Below are 20,321 nucleotides of genomic sequence, written 5' to 3'. Positions count from 1 at the left end.
ATAGATTCGAAGCCAGATATGAAGTTGCATGTTAGTTTTTAGATTTCTATCTAGTAGAAAATATAATTCCAAAAGTTATGGCTTTGATGCTGTTAAATTGTTTAGTCTGAAGCTGCCTTCTTACATATTTTAAGTTTGACCTAAAGGTTTCTCTGTAGATCATGAACTATAACCTAAATGGACTTGTAAGCAGACTGTAGCTACTCTTGTGCCGATCACAGTTTGGGCCAATCAAAGGGGCCAACTGTTCCAATTATGTTCAAATAGGGCAAACGCCAAGCTGTAACCAATCTGGCTGTTTCTATACCTCACTTTCATTTTCTGTAGGTCACTTTCCTTTTTCTGCCCATAAATCTCCCACCACGTGGCTGCACCGGAGTCTGAGCCTACTCTGGCTTGGGAGGCTGCGTGATTTGTGAATTGTTCTCTGCTCAATGAAACTCTGTTAAACTTAATTCAGCTAAAGTTTTTCTTTTTAATAATGTCTTACGGAATACTAATCAGTTTTGTTTGTATGACTGTATTCTAAAATTCATACTTATATGAACTTCAGTTCTCAAAGTCTTTTGAAACCAGTTTTATCATTTTTCTCCTTTCATTCATTAATGTGTTCAATAAAATATCTGACATATATCCTTTCCCTATTTGTATGAGTCATGTTTTAGCCCTTTGAAATTACACTTTGATTATTTCATGCATTATTTCCACCTAAGCTGCCCCAAATTACACATTTTCGAATGCTTCATTCATACAAGAATGAATTCTCCTTTAAAAATATTCAAATATTCTAAACAAGCCTAAATCTAAAGCATAAATGTTTCCTCACCTCTTCTCAAAACCTACCTTCTGCTACTAAGCCAGATCATTTCCCAATTTTAACCATAGCGATTAGTTTGAGGTTTTTCAACTGCAGCATTTTCTATGCTTTTACATATATCCATATATGCCTATATTAACTTAAATTGTAGTAAACTGTATGAAATAGACTGCCCTATTTGTCTTGATAATCTTTCCATTTTATTCCTCATTCTTGACTGCTGCATAATGTTCTGTGGTAATAAATGTCATAATTTGTTTAAACTTTCATCTATTAAGATGAATTTAGGCTACTTCCAATGTTTCATTATAGTAAACAATGCCTGAATGAATGTTCTTATAAATATTTCCCTGTCCTTATTTATAAATATATTTTTAGGGTTAAGATCACAAATTGTAACTGCTAGATCATTTGCAATTTTAAATAAGAAAATATATTTTCAAATGACCCTGCAAAAGAGCTCCATCTTACATTCCCATAAGCAGTTAGCCACACCAATAAATACTTAAAATATGAATATAATATTTTTTCAGCCCTTCAGTGAGATAATTCAATGGAATAGTATTTTTCAAGCATGAGATTCTAAAATCGTCAAGGAAGAGGAAAATAGTGTATAGAAAAAAAAAAAACCTCTAAAAATATATCTGGTTTGCCTATACAACACTACAGACATTTTTTAAATCAGTTTCTTTGAATTTTCCTTAATATTTTTATTTTAAATATTGTGATGTTGTTTAATTCTTAAAAGGAAATACAGAAAAGCACAGTTTTTTATAGTTTTTTTCTTACAATAAACTTAGAAGAATTGTATCTTAGTCTGTTTATATCACTATAACTAAATACCATAGACTAGGTAGTTTATAAACAATATAACTTTATTTCTCACAGTTTTTGGAGACTGGGAAGTTCAAGATAAGGCATGAGCCGATTTACAGTCTGCCTGAGGGCGAATTTTCTGGTTTATAGGTGGTGCCTTCATACTGTGTTCTCACATGGTGGAAGTGGGAACCAGATCCCTTGACCCTATTTTATAAGGAGCTAATGCCATTCATGAGGGCTCTCCCCTTAAGATTTAATCCCGTCCCAAAGGTCACACTTCCTAACACTATCACCTTGGATTTAGATTTTACCATAAATTTGAGGAAGACACAAATATTCAGACTGTAGTATGTTATATATTTTGCTTGAGACCCAAGCTCATTGAGCCGATAGGTACGATTTAAATTTAAATTTAATACCTTTCTATTTTGTATAAACTATTTGGGAAATAGTAAAGTTTTTATAAGTTAAAATTGTGTCTTATGATATTCTGCACTACAGCAAATTGATCTTTTAAAAATGTAAATCGGATCACATTTCTTCACTCTCTTTACTCTGGTATTGGTCATGCCCCACTGTAATTTAAGATTTCCAGAAAGGAAAGTGCGTGACACACAGAAAATACTGGGTACATATTTGTCAAGCAAATGTCTTGTTGTTACCTGAATAAATCAACAAGTGGTTAGGTCTGTCAATGTTCTATGGATACTTTTAAAAGTGTGAAATCTTAGCCACGGGTGGTGGCTCACGCCTGTATCCCAGCACCTTGGGAGGACAAGGTGGGTGGATCGCGAGGTCAGGAGATCGAGACCATCCTGGCTAACACAGTGAAACCCCATCTCTACTAAAAATACAAAAAAAAGATGTGAAATCTCTATTTGTTCTGAAATATATTGCATATCAACCTACTAGTGTAGACATCTCAGTTGTGATATTACAATATTTGATCTGCTTATTCCTTTTTCAGTCTATTTGATCTGTTGGCTTCTGACACAGGTATATTGAAATATCTTGCTCTGGTTTTGGATTTGCCATTTTATCAGATGTCACTTTTTAAATTTTAAAGTACTTTTTAAGAGTTTTTTTAATGTGCACAAAAGTTGGTGACCATTGCCTTATTTTGGTATATTTTTATCCCTAAATATATACATTATGTCTCTTTATAACATTTAGGGAGTTTTGCCTTGAATCAGGTTTTGAAATTTTTTGTTTCATTCTGTTTTTATTAAATCTGAGCAATTTTGGTTTTAAAACATTAAAAATTTTATTGAGTACTAATAGGTATCTTACCCCAGCAAATTCATTCTTTGTGTTTTCTACCTGACATGCTTGATTTTTATTATCTTGTATCTCTTTCCTATCTTTTGTTAGAATGGTTGAGTGTTCATTATCCTGATTTTCCATTTTAGTTGTTTGAATGGTATAGCTTCTTATTCTAATCTCTCAATATGTGTTTCTAGATCTAAATACCTAACACACTTAATTAACTTTTAATTTTCAAACATCAAATGTTAGTGAGTACCCACAATTGTCTCCTACCAAGACAAGATTTATGAAATGCTTTCACTTGGTTTGACTTTTTTACATACTCAATCTATAGATGGTGGTAGATATTACGTGAGTATTTCATTTTATATTGTGAGATTTTTTGTTTATAATCAATATTTATTTATATTATATCTCTGGGACTCGATTTCTTTATGACACTTTGGCAGACATATTGCATTTGTGGCTTAGCATCTAAATTCACTGAGCTAAATCACAGGCATTATTTTAATTATCTCCTCTTCTGTTTTTTTCAGATCATAATTATTTGAATTTTCTTTATGTGAACTGTAGATTTGATGAATTCCCACTTTTTCAAGTCTAAATAGTAGCGACTTAATTATATAAAGCACATACTTTAAAAAAGGTCTAAGAGAAATGGCCAGAGATGTCACACAAAAACCTACTGAATGGCAAACTCAAGAGTTAGGCATAGCAATCTCTCTATTTAAGATAGTACTAAGGTTCATTTCTAGTCCAACTGGCATGGAAACTAGCATAGTTATTTTTGCTTCTTAAACACATTCCAATTTTTCTGCATGCATAGTTTTTCTTTTGCTTTGCCCTAACTCTATCATTATGAATTCAATCAACAAAGTAGATACCTGCTTAGATATTTCAAGTAGAAAGATAATCAGGATACAAAATTTTTGGAAATAGCAAAAAGATGGGGTTGCATTACTCAGATCAGGAACTTTAGTAAGTTATGAGTTCTACCACCTAAGTCTGCACTTCTCTGAGGCTACCATGTCCAGAGTCTGCGATTAGCAGCTACAGGAGTTCATATTCGTCTGCTGTTGTGTCTTCAAGAATTCACACTGGGCTTTTCTATTGTCGACACTGGCATTGGAGAGACAGAAAAAGAACCCAACCTTTTGTCTTTTAATTTCATGTGAATGTCTCCCAGTGACAGAACCTAAACCAGAACTCCAGCATTAAATGTGTCTGAGAAATGCAGTTTCTCAGATTCTAGCCCTTGGAATACAATGAAGTACAGAAAATGTCAGAAATAATGCTATGACCTTGAAAGATAATTTTGCTTATCCGAAGAATAGGGGATATCTTTTTCCTTATCTCTTCCAGTTTATACTTATTTATTCTCTACATCCATGTTAAAGGCCACTGCCTCCATGAAGTCATGTCATATTCCTAATATGATGCAAACTCAGTGTTCTTTAAACTCCCTAGAATATAATGCATACCTGTTATTGTATTTGACATACTCTTTGTATTATGGTAGTTTTGTAGCATCTAATCTCTTCTCTTACTAGTCTGTGATTTGGTATGGAACATCCTATACTAGATTTAACATAGGATTTAAAGTGAGGATAAAAATCATGAATTCAGATTTCTTTGTTTTCTGCTGATCTGAAATAGGTTTATATGCACTCATTGATGAATGCTTAGCTGGGGGAAAATAACTTCGTTAATTTCTGCTTTTCAAAACACCATCGAGATGCTCTTTTGACTAGACACTGTGAAGTGAAATTGTTCTACTAGGCTTCAGTATCTCAGATCATGACAAATCATGACATTCTGCTATTGTGTTTAATACTGATAAGATATGTAAATGAATGATAAGCCAGAAATACATCCAATGAAAATAATTTAGTGGCACAATACTTTTTTGAGTAGTTCGTGAAGGAAAGGGTTACATAGGAGGAATATAATTATGTAAGTTTTGAAGACAAAGAAATGAATTTCCTACCATGTAATCTTAGTAATTCACTATATCTTTCTGAGATCCCTTTTTTATCTACAATATGAAAATAGTTAATTGAGAATGTAATGAAATAATACACATGATAGCATTTTGTGAATTGTCTTACAACTTTTTGATTGCTATTATAACAAGTATTATTACTACTTAACAATTATTGACTTCCTCCTACGTTCCAGGCACAGAGGCACTTTACCGCGATTAACTCATTTAGTCTGTATAAAAATCTTATAATCTATGTTCTATTAAGTTTTCCATTTTATAGATAAAGAAACCAAAGTTTAGAGAGCTCAAATAACTTGCGCAAAGTTTCTCAAGACACTGGTGATTGAGTTATGGAAAAAATCATAATTATCTCTGGAGAAGATTATGCTTAATCATTATCTGATACAGTGAAGCAAAACTTTTATCCAATAGTAGTAGGAACAAGAAATAGTAAATTAATTGAAATATGGAATAAAATGGGAATCATAAAATATATTTAACATTTTTAAACAAAAAACATATATATTTTGCCAATCTTTTAATAGTTCTGAATCACTTTCTTCCCTAAAACACAAATACATTATTTATCTACCATTTTTAATTTTTATTAATTTGGAGTGAGGAGTTAGACAATTGCAGTTATCTGAGTGCAGAATGTCTCTTTGTCTGTCCAGTAAAGCGTTCTGTGATGATGGAAAGGTTGTATATCTGTGCCATTCAATTTGGTAGCCACAAGCTCTATGTGCCTAGAAACCACTGAGCAATTTAGGAACTGAATTTTTATTTTATTCAAATTCTTTTGAATTTGACAAGAGCCACATGTGGTTATTGGCTATTGGCTATTGTATTCAACAGCAAAGCTCTAGATCTGTATGTTTCCAACTAATCCCTCCCTACCTCCAAATAATTTACCATTTCATTGTTTACATCTAAATTCAGTAGCATTTTGAAGAGTTATAAGACTTACCGGCTTATGCCAAAGCACTTGAGTTTTTCATGGGAAAAATACCAACCATTTTTTCACTCTCTTTTTTCTTCCGGTTCATGCAATAATTAATATGTTTACCTAATTTCTATAGAAAGTTCTTATGGTGTAAAAGATGGTGGAACAATGTTTCTGACTCATGGAAAAGAAGCAACTCAACTGGTAGAAGCAAAAGTACACGTAGCAGAGGCAGTGCAATGGCTACAGATATGAAGTGTTGCTGTGAGCATTTGTAAGTATATTTTACAGGAGGAAAGAAGTGTGCCTGATATTGGGTTAATGGGTTAAATGGAGATCAATTAAACCAACCTTACTATACTATGATTGTTACTGTAGAGCACACACCCTCAGCAAAAATTAAAGTATTATATACAATAAAATAACATGGTAGTATAAAAATCATTTACACACAAAAATGTACATTCACATACAATACAGTTAATAAAAAGTATAACGTCAAAATATTACAAAGAAGAAAAGGGAATTCAGATTTTTTAAACAGCTATTTTCTTAGTTGTAGAAATCTCACTTGAAAACATATTACAAGAGCCATCTCATTCTATGTGTGGCCACACTGATACGAAAGAGAAAAATCCTACTGATGTGCTTCATAAAAAATTCCCTAAAGCTGCCTGCTGAGATGCTGTGAGGAAATGACTGGCTCAAAATGAATCCCAGGTAGCTCTTTCCCTCCATCCTGAAAGTGCCCTCTCTCAGTTACTACACCTGCAGAAACAGGTGTAGCCAGGTTATAAAAGGCAGCTTGATTGGTTATGTGCCAGATCAAAGTACAGTGTACATTTGAAAATAGAAAAAATGTCTAGAAAATAGGAGGCTTAAATGAATGTCACCCTGGGGACGGTAATAACAGATGTGCTGACAATTTATGGATATTTCACTATAAGTGCTCTCTTGTTCTTCTGTTAAATAAGGAATTATGTAGTGCCAGACACCATATCACAATGCCTGATATTTATTTAGAATAATTTGCAATAACTGAAATTATCCGAAAAATAAGACTCAGGAATATGTGTTTGTTGGATGGATTCAGTTTTTTTTTAGGTAAGAAACGCTTACGTATCTACACGAGGATGTACCCATCCACTAAATAGATATTTAAACAAAAAATATGTGATAAATATCAACACATTCACACAGCATGAACACTCATAGACAGTTATAGAGTGGGATATTGTTTTTGGTGGTCCATTACCTCTATTTTTACCATTAAATACATTTGATAAAGAGTGAACTTTAAAACTTTTGAGAGAAAGGAGTTGCTAACATTTGCTTGGGGCACAGCACAGACGAGTCTTCACTAAACTTCTCCAAAAAGCTCCACTAACTAGATTGTGCTTTATATCTAGTATTGCATACAAATAGGCCATAACAAGAGAGAGTCATGAAGCGCTTCCATTCTAACACCTCTTCTCCAACAATACAAATCAAATCTGAATATGAAATCTGTACTACGAGTGTTATTTTATCAAATTAAAAGGGGCTGTAGAGTGTTCAGATTTGTCTAACATAAGTGTTTGATGGACTGATTCTGAAGTATGGAAAGTAAAAAATAGTCATTCCAAAACACTCATAAAATAGATCATAACGGATTCAAAGGAAATATCATAGATTATTACATTCTCAAAATTAGCAGCCTCGCCAAAACATTCTAAATAACTTTGAGAGGACCTTTGAACATCACATGGGCTTCAATAATTAGAATGCAATTTAAATAGAAGACTAATACCTTTAGTTAAAAAACCTCCAAATACACAATATATATATTTTTGAAATACTACTTCATTTGTGCTTTTCTTGAAGGAGAGAAAAGATTGGATTCTTGAGAATTGAGGAGCCAATTCCCCAAGGAAGGCTGATAATACACAATTGGCACTTTAGCATGAATAATAGATTTGATTTTGACTAGTGTTTGGAGAAATAAGGAAATTCATGAAGATAGAGCAACATGTTGATATTAAACCAAGAGTTGGAATTATACAAAAGACAAAAACTAAGGTTGAAATTCCACTCCTGTCTCACACTGCAGTGACATGATCCAACTTTGTATGGTTTGTTGCTTTGCACGACAAACTCATTTAAATGAAGATTTTTTAAAAACTTTGATTATCTAGCCAAAAGACAGACTATGTGGCAGAAAGAGATAAACACCGTCAAGATAAACACCATTGAGAGAATACTTGGTGTGGTAAACATTCATATAGGCTGTAGAAAAAAAATCCTCTCAAAATCATTGGTTAAATTTTCTTCCATTTCAAATCCAATGCCAACCCAGTCTTAGCACTCAGAAGTGTGAAGGATTTATGTTAGAGTTTTATGAAACATATTATTATTATTTTAGAAGATTTACCAAAATAAATACAAGGCCAAAAGCTGACTTTTTTCCTACACTTAGTAAAAATAACGCAACTATTTCTTATTATGGCTGTTAAATTATTTAGCCCCCTCCAAAATCTAATATGTATAGGTCAGCTTTATGGTTAATAACAACAACGACGAAAAAAAAATCCAGATTTACATTTTGTTGAAAGGAATTTTCCCAAGATTCCAGTCACATTATTCATTTATTTATTTTTCCTTATTTTTTGTCTTGTTTTGTTTATAATAGTAGAAATCTCACAGCTTGATAAATTACATGTCGGAATAGTTTGCTTATTTTTCAGGGGCTTGCATGTTTCATTTAAAAGATATTTTCTTTTAGTCTTTTTTGTTGTTGTTGTTGGTCAGTTGGATGTATTGACAGGAAAGCAAAGACATAAAAACCTTTTGGTCAATTTATAATATCTATTTGATGTCATTACTTAAAAATATAATAGGGCTTCCTAGATTGTTATGTATTATTATACAATGATATCAAAGAAACACATGTTAATCTTGCCGTTGAAAAATAAAATGATTTTCCATTGTAAATAACTTTCTGTGTACTGGAAATCACAAATATGTACAGCCCTGAAACTAAATATTATTCAGGTAAATAAATAAGCTTGAAGTCAAGGGATGGACACAAACTTTAAATGTAGCACTAATTTCAATACTAAGTTTCACTTTTTTATACTTTCAGTTAATTAAGCGTGCCATATTGCTAGCATTTCTGACTTTTTTCAATATTGTGTTTTAAAATATAATCATTGGATACCTCAAAGTATTTTTATCTGAGAAGAGCGGTATGTATTTATGTAGGAACTGTGTGCTTACAATTCTTCTGCAGTAAGGAGCCCATGAATAACAGATTTACTAAACTTAGAAATAAATATAGGAAAAATATGTAATGCACCTTTTAAAAAAGGAATCTTGTTTGAAAAAATAATTTGTCTCCCATTAGAAATATTAATTAGCTACAAGAATGGTCTGAAGTTGTCTAACAAAATTGTTGTAGAGAAAGGCCATCATCATTATGCTAATAACTACCACTAAAATACTGGGAAATGTGGATATGAGTGATTTAGTAGGAAACAAACTCATTTATAGCCAAACTGAAATGAAACTAATACAGTTTTGATGGCTGTTATTGAATTACAGGCTATTTATGAAATTGCAGAAATATGTTTCAGAGCCTACACAGTATACTTCTTGTTCTAGCCATATATATAATGACCCCACTTTCTCCTCTGTAACTTTCAGTTTGAAGCCCTAGGGAGAAAGTGACAAAGTAAGAACCAGATGCTTCGTTGACATTATGGAGTAGGCAAATTGCAGCTTGCAGCAAGAATTTCGGCTGGGTTTATGCAGTTACCATTCTAATTCGACAAATAGTAATCCATGTTGTTTAGGAGCCTAGTACTGTACGAGACAAATTAGAATGAAGAAGAAACTCTGCAAATAGATGTGTGTGAATGTGTGTGTGTGCGTATATTATATATATATATATGTGGGTGTGTGTGTGTACACCCACACATTCACATAAAATTTCTTATTAGAATTTTTCTCTTCCTTCATGAAATAGGTCATTTCAGTTTCTATAACTATTTGGTTCACAGTGGTTAGGTCTGAAATAGCTGGAGACACTGACTCAGAGTGGTTTCAGAAGGCTTCAGAGGTTCAGTCTGCTTTTTCAAGGTTTTGACTAATAATAGATTGACAATATCTTTTTTATAACTATAATTTGCTATTATTTATTCAAATATCATTCGATGAGTGTTTATCTTGCCCTGCCGGCATGAAAGGGGCCACACCAAACACTGAGGTTGAGTTTTGAATGAAACAGACGTGATCCCAGATCCTATGGGGCTAGGAGCTTTATTTCTCTATCTGATGGTGTCTACTTTAAGCAAGAAAAATAAACCTCCTAACTCATTAAATTGGTATCACCTTAAAATTTGATATCTTTTTAAATACATAAATTATAAGTAAGAAAGTTTGAGCCAGAAGACTCTTAAATTCTAAAATAATCAGAACCTAAATTTTATGTTATCCAAACCTAGGCATTTGAGCACATAATATATGTATGAATTGCATGTATTAGATGTGGAGAACACAATAATAAAATAATAATTCTCAGTTTACAAAGCCTCATTTAATTCTAGTAAAAATTTGAAGTTTATAGATATAAATATTGAGCCTAATAAGATTTTGAATTAAACCTAAAATTGCAACGTGTAGAGGAACTTAGTGAAGCTTGGTTTTTTGTCTTATATATTTCTTTTTATTGCTAGCCTCTGATCAAGATCTTTTTTTCCTCTTTCAGTACTCCTTTCTTTCAACCAGACCCTGTCTTACTCTTTTCAGGCTGCTATAACAAATATACCTTAAACTGGGTGGCTTCTAAACAACGGAAATATATTTCTCATGGTTCTGGGAGTTGGTTAAGTCCAAGGTCAGAGTGCCAGCACATTCAGTGTCTTGGAAAAGCCCATTTGCTGGTTAATAGATGACCTTCTCCTTGAGTCTTTACATGGTATTGAGTGATGGTTCTCCCTAGGGCTTCTTTATAAGGACACTAATCCCCATTCATGAGGTCTCTGCCTTCATGACCAAATCTTCTCTCTAAAGGTCTTCTAATACCATCACTTTGGTGATTAGGATTCAACATAGGCATTTTGGAGGACACAAGTAATGTGTCCTCCAAATAGCAGACCCCAATATTGAGGCCTGGTGTGCAAGGCCTTGCTGGAATGGAGGAGCATGTGCTTGGTATGTTTGAGGACTTGTCTCTCCATCAGTCAGTGGTAATATTCAAGTACCTTTTTTCTTAATGCTGTGTGCACTCCTGTTTAATTGAAGTTAAATGTTATGATCTTAGCAAGACAGCCCTGGAATAAAAACTTTTTCCTGTCCCATTAAAAAGAAACAGAACATGTGAGATAAACAGGTTTATCCTTTCCTTCTTTACTTCTCAGTTCTTCTGTGTGCTCCGTAGCACTTCAGTGACACTCAAGTCTATACCACTGACTGATAACACGATGAGAATTGCTTGCCAGTGTCAAAAGACAAAATTACAACAAATTTACTTTAAAGATTTCATTGACTTTTATTAGCAATTCTAAAATCAGGCAACACCTCTTTGTATAAAATGGAATGGGTTTTCCAATGAGCTGGACAGAGGAGTTTGGCTTTATAGGCAGAAAAGAGCTGAAGAAAGCAGAAACAGGGAACACAAAGCAGATTGGTTAGTATCAGGTTACTTCAGGTTACTTTCCTTGTAAAGATTAAAGCAGAGGAGACCTCTTAACATGTTGACTCAAATAGGTCTATTCGGGGATTTGGCTATTATTTCTCTCCTGATTTCTTGAACGATCAGATAAAGTTTGATAATGTAGAACTCTAACACAAGTGACTCCATATTGGTTTGGTCTGCTAGGGCCTGGGCGAAGAGCTCAGTCCAAATCAATGACCTCCTACAAGTGTTATTTAATATCAGTCCTGCAACAGCCATAGTACTATGTTTACTACAGATAGAAAGTATTCTGTGTGTGTTCCTTTTACACATGACTTTTTTACATTAAAAATTATAGTTTGTACTATACTTCATACTCTCTTTCAAATGGATAACAGTATCTACTGTTTAGCGACTTGGCTAAATAGTCATCCACTCTACCTTTCTGCTGTGCTAACAAAGAACAGGATTTCACTCAAAAGAAAACCTTCACTACCAGTGGCATGTATTTAAAAGAAACAAACACTATAGGCTTGTGACTCAAGTATATGAAACTTAAATTGTTTACCAAGATTTAGAGAAATAGTTTCCAAGCATATCCGTTACACAGGAGAAAACAACCGCTTATAATAGATACAAATTGGATGACAATGTTAAGTGGATCTTGCTGAAATTCTTGAGAAAAATTTCAGTAACAAAATATTCATTTATGCCCTCAAAGCATATATATGCTTTTTATTTGTCAAGAACTAAATATGCTTAAATTCAACTCCCTGCCCTCTGAGAGCTCACAGTCTAGTTAAGAATATGTTATATATGCATCATTTTATGTACGCTCACTTTTAAAGAGGCCTTGGGAGCACTGATTTGAAGCTACTGTCTCAGCTTGGAGCTTTCAATTAGTGAGTTGACATCTGTTGGTTTTGCCTAAATCACATGTCCCTTTAAGGATACTCCCAATTTTCTTTTGGGGTAATTCCCTTTATCCCCTGCATGTAGTCTATGGGGAATGTCAATTGGGATTTTGTGTGTGTGTGTGTTGTTTGAACAAGAGATAAAAATGAATACATTAGACAACCATTTAGTAAAAAAAAAAAATAGGAATGATACATTATGTATGCTTGTTTAAAAATGAATAAAGTATCTTTGGAAAGAATCATGAGTCATGAGTGTCTTCTATCAGTGTTTGCTTCAAGGGGATAAAACTGGGTGGCTGGAGAACAGGGATGAGTAAGAGCTTATTTTTTTCTGAATAGTATTCAGCACATTTTAAATTTTTAAAAGATGTGTATATATAACCTATTCAAAAATATTTTTAATAAATACATACCAAAGCCAAAACAAAACGAAAACATCTTGGAGGCTTGAGAGGACATGAGAGGTTCAAGAAAGACTTTGTAACTATTAGTGTGAACCACATGGGATTGCTAAGACTTGATTATTTTCTCTTCAAGACCCTGTAATTTACTATGGTTAACAAAAAATTATACTTATATATTTGAACAGTAGACCGAGGTGGAAAGGTAAAAGGAGAGAGAATATAGTCAAGCTAATAAGAGTTGGTTTTTCTTACCAATTACTTATAGCCTTCTGTTGTTTTGCTTTGTTTATCCTAGTTTGTTAAACTCTATCTCTGTTTAATTATCTGGAACTTCTACTTTTAGCTTTAAGGTAATCCAAGATGGTTCATCACCCTAAGTAACACAAGTAGTAAGTCACAGAACCAGGTTTTAGACCCAGGTATTTCTGCCTTGAAAGCCGATGTTTACTCAATTAGGCCACCCTGCCTTGGGACCCATAGTGGAATCACAGGTGTTTTGAATCCCAGACAAGACCTTATTTCAATCTTATTAATCTTTGACAAATCTTTTAATCTTGCATATGCCTTGTTTCTTTAGCCTTAAAATTTGATAATATTCCTTATTCTGCTCACCTCCTACTGGTTATAAAACTCAAATAAAAATGTATGTGGGAGCACTTTATGAATGTAAGATTAATCCAAATGTATACAGTTATTATAGGTTATCAGTATTATAATCCAGACTGGAAGAGTAGCAGCAATATCTGGCAAGAAACAATAGAGTGTGGATAAAGGAAGAATAAGAAATTTAATAAGAATGTGAGTAATGTATTTTATTTTTAACAAACAACATACTTTGGGGTGCTGAAGCAGGAAGATCACTTGAGCACAGGAGTTTGCAGCAAGCTAGTCAACACAGCGAGACCTCGTCTCTACAAACAAAAAACTAAAAAATTAGTTGGGCATGGTGGCAACGCACTTGTAGTCCCAGCTACTAGAGAGGTACAGGAAGGAGGATTGCTTAAGTCCAGGAATTCCAGGCTCCATAATCACACCACTGCACTCCAGCCTGTGTGATGGAGCGAGACCCTGTGTCCCAAACAAGCAAACATAAATGACAATAAATACCAGGGAAGAAATACATGAAACATATACCACTTATTCCTAACTAAACAAGCCAATTATTATTCTGAATGTGTCTAAAGAAATTAATGGCAATAATATTTGTCACTTCGAAACAACTGGCCTTTATTTTATGCAAAACATTGAATAAAAATGAGCATTCTGAGTGTAATCAAAGACTACAAATTTTATAAAGTTAATTTGGTGGAACTAGATTTCAACAAAGAGCATTAACAAAGGCTTTCTCTTTTGCCTCTTACAACACATTTGGAATGATAAAACGGCGAATATAAGCACAACCGTTTTAGGATGAAATAACACATCTGTCAGCAAAAGACTTGAACAGCTAGTCATTATACTTTTTTCCAGATTCTTTCAACCAAAGAGCCAAAAGGACCAGTAATCACTAGGCCTGAAGGACAGGAGTCTGCTGCTGCCCTGTAACAGGAGCAAGCTCCAGCTGCAGCCGTCCCTGCAGGTTAGAAGGCGCAGGAATTAACTATAATACGTGCAGCTGCAACACTCGGGGCTAGAGACTCAGCTACAAAACCCTTGGGAGATGCTTGCCTCTGTCTGGCCTTGGGCTCCAAGGTAACGTTCTTGATATTAATCACCCAGGAAGACAAAGCAGCAGCAGCTGTAGAAGACGAGATGGCAGCCGCAGCGACAGTTCTCTGACCTACATTATGGCTCAAAAATGTATTTTTACCTATGATCCACTGACTGTAACAACCCCTGTTTGCTGTACCCATCATTTCTAAAATGATATCAAAGGCTAATTAGGGCTCCCTCTCTGAATATAGCACAAGTTTCTCCTACGTTTGAGTGTTAACTCTAGTTATCCAGTGCTTCACTTGGATTCACCAAAGTGTTAGTGGCAGTGGTAATGCAGACAAACTTTCTGATTTTACAGAATATAATGTCTTTGGGTACTGTAATAATAACAGGTAGCATTCGTTGCTTTTTTGTTTGTTTGTTTTTTCTGGGGAAGGGGGTATTGCTGTCTTGCCCAGGCTGGTCTTGCAATCCTGGACTCAACGGACCCCTCCAGCCTCTGTCTCCCAAAGGGCTAATGTTACAGACATGAGCCGCCACACCCAGCCTTTGAATGCTTTCTTTGTGCTAGACCTGGTTCTAAGCCCTTTGCATGCATTACTTGTTTTACCACATTCCAGCTGTATAAAGTAGGCATATTACTATTCCTGTTGTTCAGATGAGGAAACTGAATGAGGCACAGCGAGAGTAAATTGAGAAAGCCTTAAACACATTTTATCCAGCTACAGAGGCTGCAGCCTTAACCGCTACATTTTGCTGCTTCTCTTTGTACTTGAAAACTGGTTAATAGTAATAAAATCACATTCACTATATTGACAATGGAGAAATTGCTCCTAAATGAGAAGAATATTCCATGTATGTGTCTCTTCATGTTGCTCATTGTATATTATCTTCCTTTACTGAAGGCCTACTGAGTAAGCTGACAGCATTTGCTGAAGGCATATGGCAAAAATAGGCAACAAAGTATAAATTTTTGAAATAATTTTTATTGTATATAAACAAATATACATATTTAAAGTATCAGGTAGTCACTTTGGCAAAGCTCAGAACTTTGTTGAGCATTTTTACACATATTACATAATTTGCCACTCTTTCTATTTTGAATTATATGGTGCAGGGCTCCAGCATTTTTTTCTGGTAACTATGGAGTGTAAATGCCTTAAATAAGATGTTATCTCAATAAAATGCCAAGCTGGAATTTCTAGTGATTTTAAGAACAATAAGCATAATATTTCTTCTCCTTAAATGCCATCATGTTCATTTCAGAATAATACTAGTTTTATTTCCTAGACTTTTGTATTATGAAGAAAGAAACTTTCTTGTGTATCATTTGTCAAATTAAAAAAAAGATCAGGAAAATTAAGTCTATATTATATATTACTACATTTTTACTATTTGTGATATTTCCTCAATATAGAAACTTAATTAAATACAAATAATGAGCATGAAGGGCAATTTCAGGACTCTAATGGTTGCTTGGGAAAATCTGAGGGTTTTGCAAAAGCTGAGCCCAATAAATCTGTATCAGTCAGTGATCCCCAGGAAATGTCCTGCACTGAAGTCATTACTGCTTCTCAGAAAAATCATGCTTTTGGATTTATTTCAAAATTATACATTTGTTTTTATGGCTGATGCCATTTTAATTGCTTCTGCAGAATATTTGTGGATAATAAATGTCAAATATATTGGCCAATCACATTGATCAAGTTGCCTTTTGAATTCCTTTTGACTTAAAATCATATACCAGATTTCTTCATTAAAATTCAAAAGAAGGAAAAGAGTAATTAGATATGTTATTTGTTAAAATTCAATCCATAAAGAATGTTCATTTTCTGTTGGAAGAACAGAGCCCATTTAGTTGAACTCTACATTCCACTGACCTAAAAATATTACAAAGAACTTTTTAATGTGCTTTTCCCCAAACTTGCGCTATTTATTAAACTGTAATATAGACAGCTGAAAATCTGTTGTAAGTCCTTGGAAACCCACTTCAAATATTTAACATATTAAATATTGTTAATGATCTTGTAATTGTCATGAAGCTTTTGATTATTATTTTCTGTCACCCACTGATCAATTTGTTTAAACATTTATTAAAAGTATCTCTGATGGTAAAAATTATTACGGTACAGGTCAACCAATCATCCTATTAAGAATCCAATTTATTATTTAAGAATCATTTGAAATAGAAAACCAATAACTCGCTTACCCCTTCCTAACTGCCGCAATTTACGGGACTCATTGCTTCATAGTTAATGTGAACATTTTCATATATGTCTTGATTTTTTAAGCTTTTGCTTTTGTATGTCTGTCAGTGAAAGGGAAGGTAAGGGTTGATGTTTTTACCTTTTTTTTTTTTTTAAATGCAGACTCAGTACCCACTACCATTCTTTGTACATAGTATATCTTTAAAATATACGTTAAATGAAGTGAGGGTTACCCTTCTGCTTTTACAATACCTATTGCGATGAATGTTAATTCCTTCAGGGTATTCGTTACGTTTGTGACAGATTATTAAAACAGTTAATAAGAGCTTGCAAAATCCTGTTGTATTATGTCACATCTTCTTCTGTCACAGTCATCTCAGGCTGAAATCGTATTTCTGTGTTTTCTACAGCCTCTCAGCTGCTACTAGACCATGTAGGAAAGACCAGCAGGAGATGTTTTTATCTAAGTCTGGATTGGTCTCAGTGAGCATTAATGTATTGGAATTGGTGATCCTCTACACCTGGCACCTGTGGAATGAGAATTTTCTATGAAATAGGACTCTAAAATTTTTATGCCCTTGTTTAATTTATAGTTTGTCCCTAGAGAAATGGCACACACATTAGAAAAAGGAAGAAGGAATTTGTCAAAAACAGAGTGTGGCTCTTTCCAATTGCAAGAAACTTATTCAAGAAAACCTTCTCAAATAAAGGAGTAGATCAAAGACTAATAGGTTTGAGTGTCATTGAGTGAGAATGGATTACATAAAGGATATGCTTTACATGGTTTTAAGAATCCCGACTTGAGAAATATTTCAGATAGTTTTATAAAATATGTCCTTGGTTTTTCCCATAGTAATAATTTTTATGTATACAGAAAAGAGGATTGGGGTCAACTGGGGCAATAGGAGCAACCGGGAAATGACTGGGGAAGAAAACTGAAGGGTGAGAAACAGCTGGAGTGTACATTATGCTGGGACGGCTCTTTGATGTAATCATTTGGCAAGGACTACAAACCTCCTGAGAGGGAGAAAATAGTTAAATGTTTGTAGGAAATATATAGCTCATCTGTCTCCAATTTATTTGTGCAGTTAGCCGTGTATATCCGTATATGTGGTATGAAATTAGGAACGTCCTAATGGATAAGAAGAGATTCAATGATAGTTTTGTTTTCAAATTTACTTATTTGAAATATTTTAATGACATAAACCAAGAATATATTTTTGCATATATTTATGCGTATATATATATCTCTCTCTTTCTAAAATATTTTGACTTTTTATATTGCATTTATTAAAAATTCTGTGTCTGGATGTGGTGGCTCATGCCTGTAATCACGGCACTTTGGGAGGCCAAGGTGAGAGCATCACTTGAGCCCAGGAGTTCGAGATCAGCCTGGGCAACATAGAGAGACCCCATCTTTAGAAAAAATACAAAAATTAGCCAGCATGGTGGCACACACCTGGTCTGTAGTCCTATCTACTCAGGAGGCTGAGGCAGGAGGATCAATTGAGCCAAAGAGTTCAAGGTTGCAGTGAGCTATGATTCTGCCACTGCTACAGCCTGGGTGACAGAGCAAGACCATTTGTTAAAAAATAATAAATAAATAAATAAATAAATAAATAAATAAATAAATAAATAAATAAATAAAACAATTCTTATTTCTCCAAACCCAAAGACACAAATTAAAAAACAATGTAGGACATAGGACATGTGATTGAAACCAAGTTTGATGCAAAATTTAGTGAAAGCACTCTTAGCAAAAGAAGGAGATAGGGGACAAAAGAAAGGAGAGGAAGAAAAAGGAGAAAACAAAAATGCGTTAACAGCACTTCACCTGGTTTTTAAACTTTGGTCTTATTTGTTATAATCATAATCAATAGTTGAACTCTGTATGTTACTGTCCTTTTATTAATAATTACTTGGATATTTGATAGTCAGTGTTTGCTCCTGAGATTCTGTAACTTATAATTTATTTTTTATTATTTATTATTTTTTTGAGACAGGGTTGCACTCTGTTACCCAGGCTGGAGTGCAGTGGCATGATCGCTACTTGCTGCAGTGCCGAACTCCTGGGCTCAAACGGTCTTCCTGACTCAGCCTCTAGAGGCGCTAAGACTACAGGTGTGTACCACCATGCCTGACTAATTTTTTTAAAAAATTTTTCTACAGATGGTTTCTCATTACATTGCCCAGGCCAGTCATGAATCCTAGCCCCAACTGGTCCTCTGGCCTTGGCTTCTCAAAGTGCTGAGATTACTAGTGTAAGCCAACACTCTTGGCCAATTCTTTACCCTCTATTTTTTTTTTCTCAATTACATGACTGTGTAGGTGTATACTATATTCGGGGTTCATGAAATATAGTCATATTCTGATTTTTCTGAAGACCAGAAAGGACATAATATGTATTACATCCATATTATATGTATTGCATCCATATTATGTGTATTACGTACATATTATGTGTATTACATACATATTATGTGTATTACATACATATTATATGTACTATGCCAATACCTAATATAATATCTGGCATATAGAATATACTCAAGATATCTATTTTCACATGGAGTAGAAGAATGGGTTTAAATTTATTAAATTTATTAGCCCACTGTATTGAATCCTTACCACATTGCTACTTCCAGCTCTGGAGCTCATATCTCTTCCCATACTTTGAATGGGAAGTTAAAAAATTACCTGAAAGATTTTTTGGAGACATTAAATGAATTCGTAAATGTCAGTATATGAATAGGAAAAGACTTTGCTAAAAAGAGTTGCTGTCAAAAATGTTTGAGTGATTATCCTTATGTGACCCACCAGCCCTCCAAGCTAATTTTCAAAGGGATGCATAGCAATCCTCTGCTGATTTGGCTTCAGCAGTACTGAGGGTTGCTTTCATGAATGAAAATAAAGCTTGTTTTTAACGTGACCTCGTTTGTCCAGAGCCTTTGTTTATCTACCTCCATTTCAAAGCTGAGTCTTTATTTAGTTGCCACTTACTGTGGCCATAAAAATCTTCTGCTTTAGTCAAAGGTGATCCCACAGTAGAAAGTGCTATTTCTTCAGGGACTACATGATTAGAAAGCCTCAACTGGTTGGTGTCAATAAGCCAAGCCCCTCTGACAGCTGCCATTCATGAATCCATTTTCTGCAAATGGAAATGTGGAACATAAGAGACAATGCAGCCTTTATTATTTGTATTTAATTATGCTCTAGTGGGAAATAATGGTTGTAGAAGATTTCTCTTTAATGGCCAATTCTAGCCATTTTGTAGCATACAACCTCAGTTCGGCTTCCTGACAAAGTCTAATTTTGCTGCCTCAGGGTAAATGCTCAATTTTCCTAATATTAATTTAGACAGTTGCAGTTTCTCATCTAAATAATTAGTCTCTATATGAAACTTGGGCAATAAACAAAGTTTAGAATAAATAATGAATGAATCCCTTAAGTCAATAACATTGATCTAACACTCTCCTAAAATCAAATTGTGAAATAACAGTTTCTTTTGATTGGAATTATACTATACAGCTAGTAAATATGGTTAGTACTTTACTTTTTTGATAAGTTACTGAATATAAAACTAATTTTAAGGTTTGGAGCATTTTCTATATTTGCTTTAATTGTATTTAAATACCATATAAAATATGTACCCATT

This window comes from Hylobates moloch, unplaced genomic scaffold (assembly GCF_009828535.3).
Source record: "Hylobates moloch isolate HMO894 unplaced genomic scaffold, HMol_V3 SCAFFOLD_5, whole genome shotgun sequence".
NCBI lineage: Eukaryota > Metazoa > Chordata > Mammalia > Primates > Hylobatidae > Hylobates > Hylobates moloch.
The sequence above is the reverse complement of the archived record's forward strand: the minus strand, read 5'-3'. Positions refer to the sequence as shown.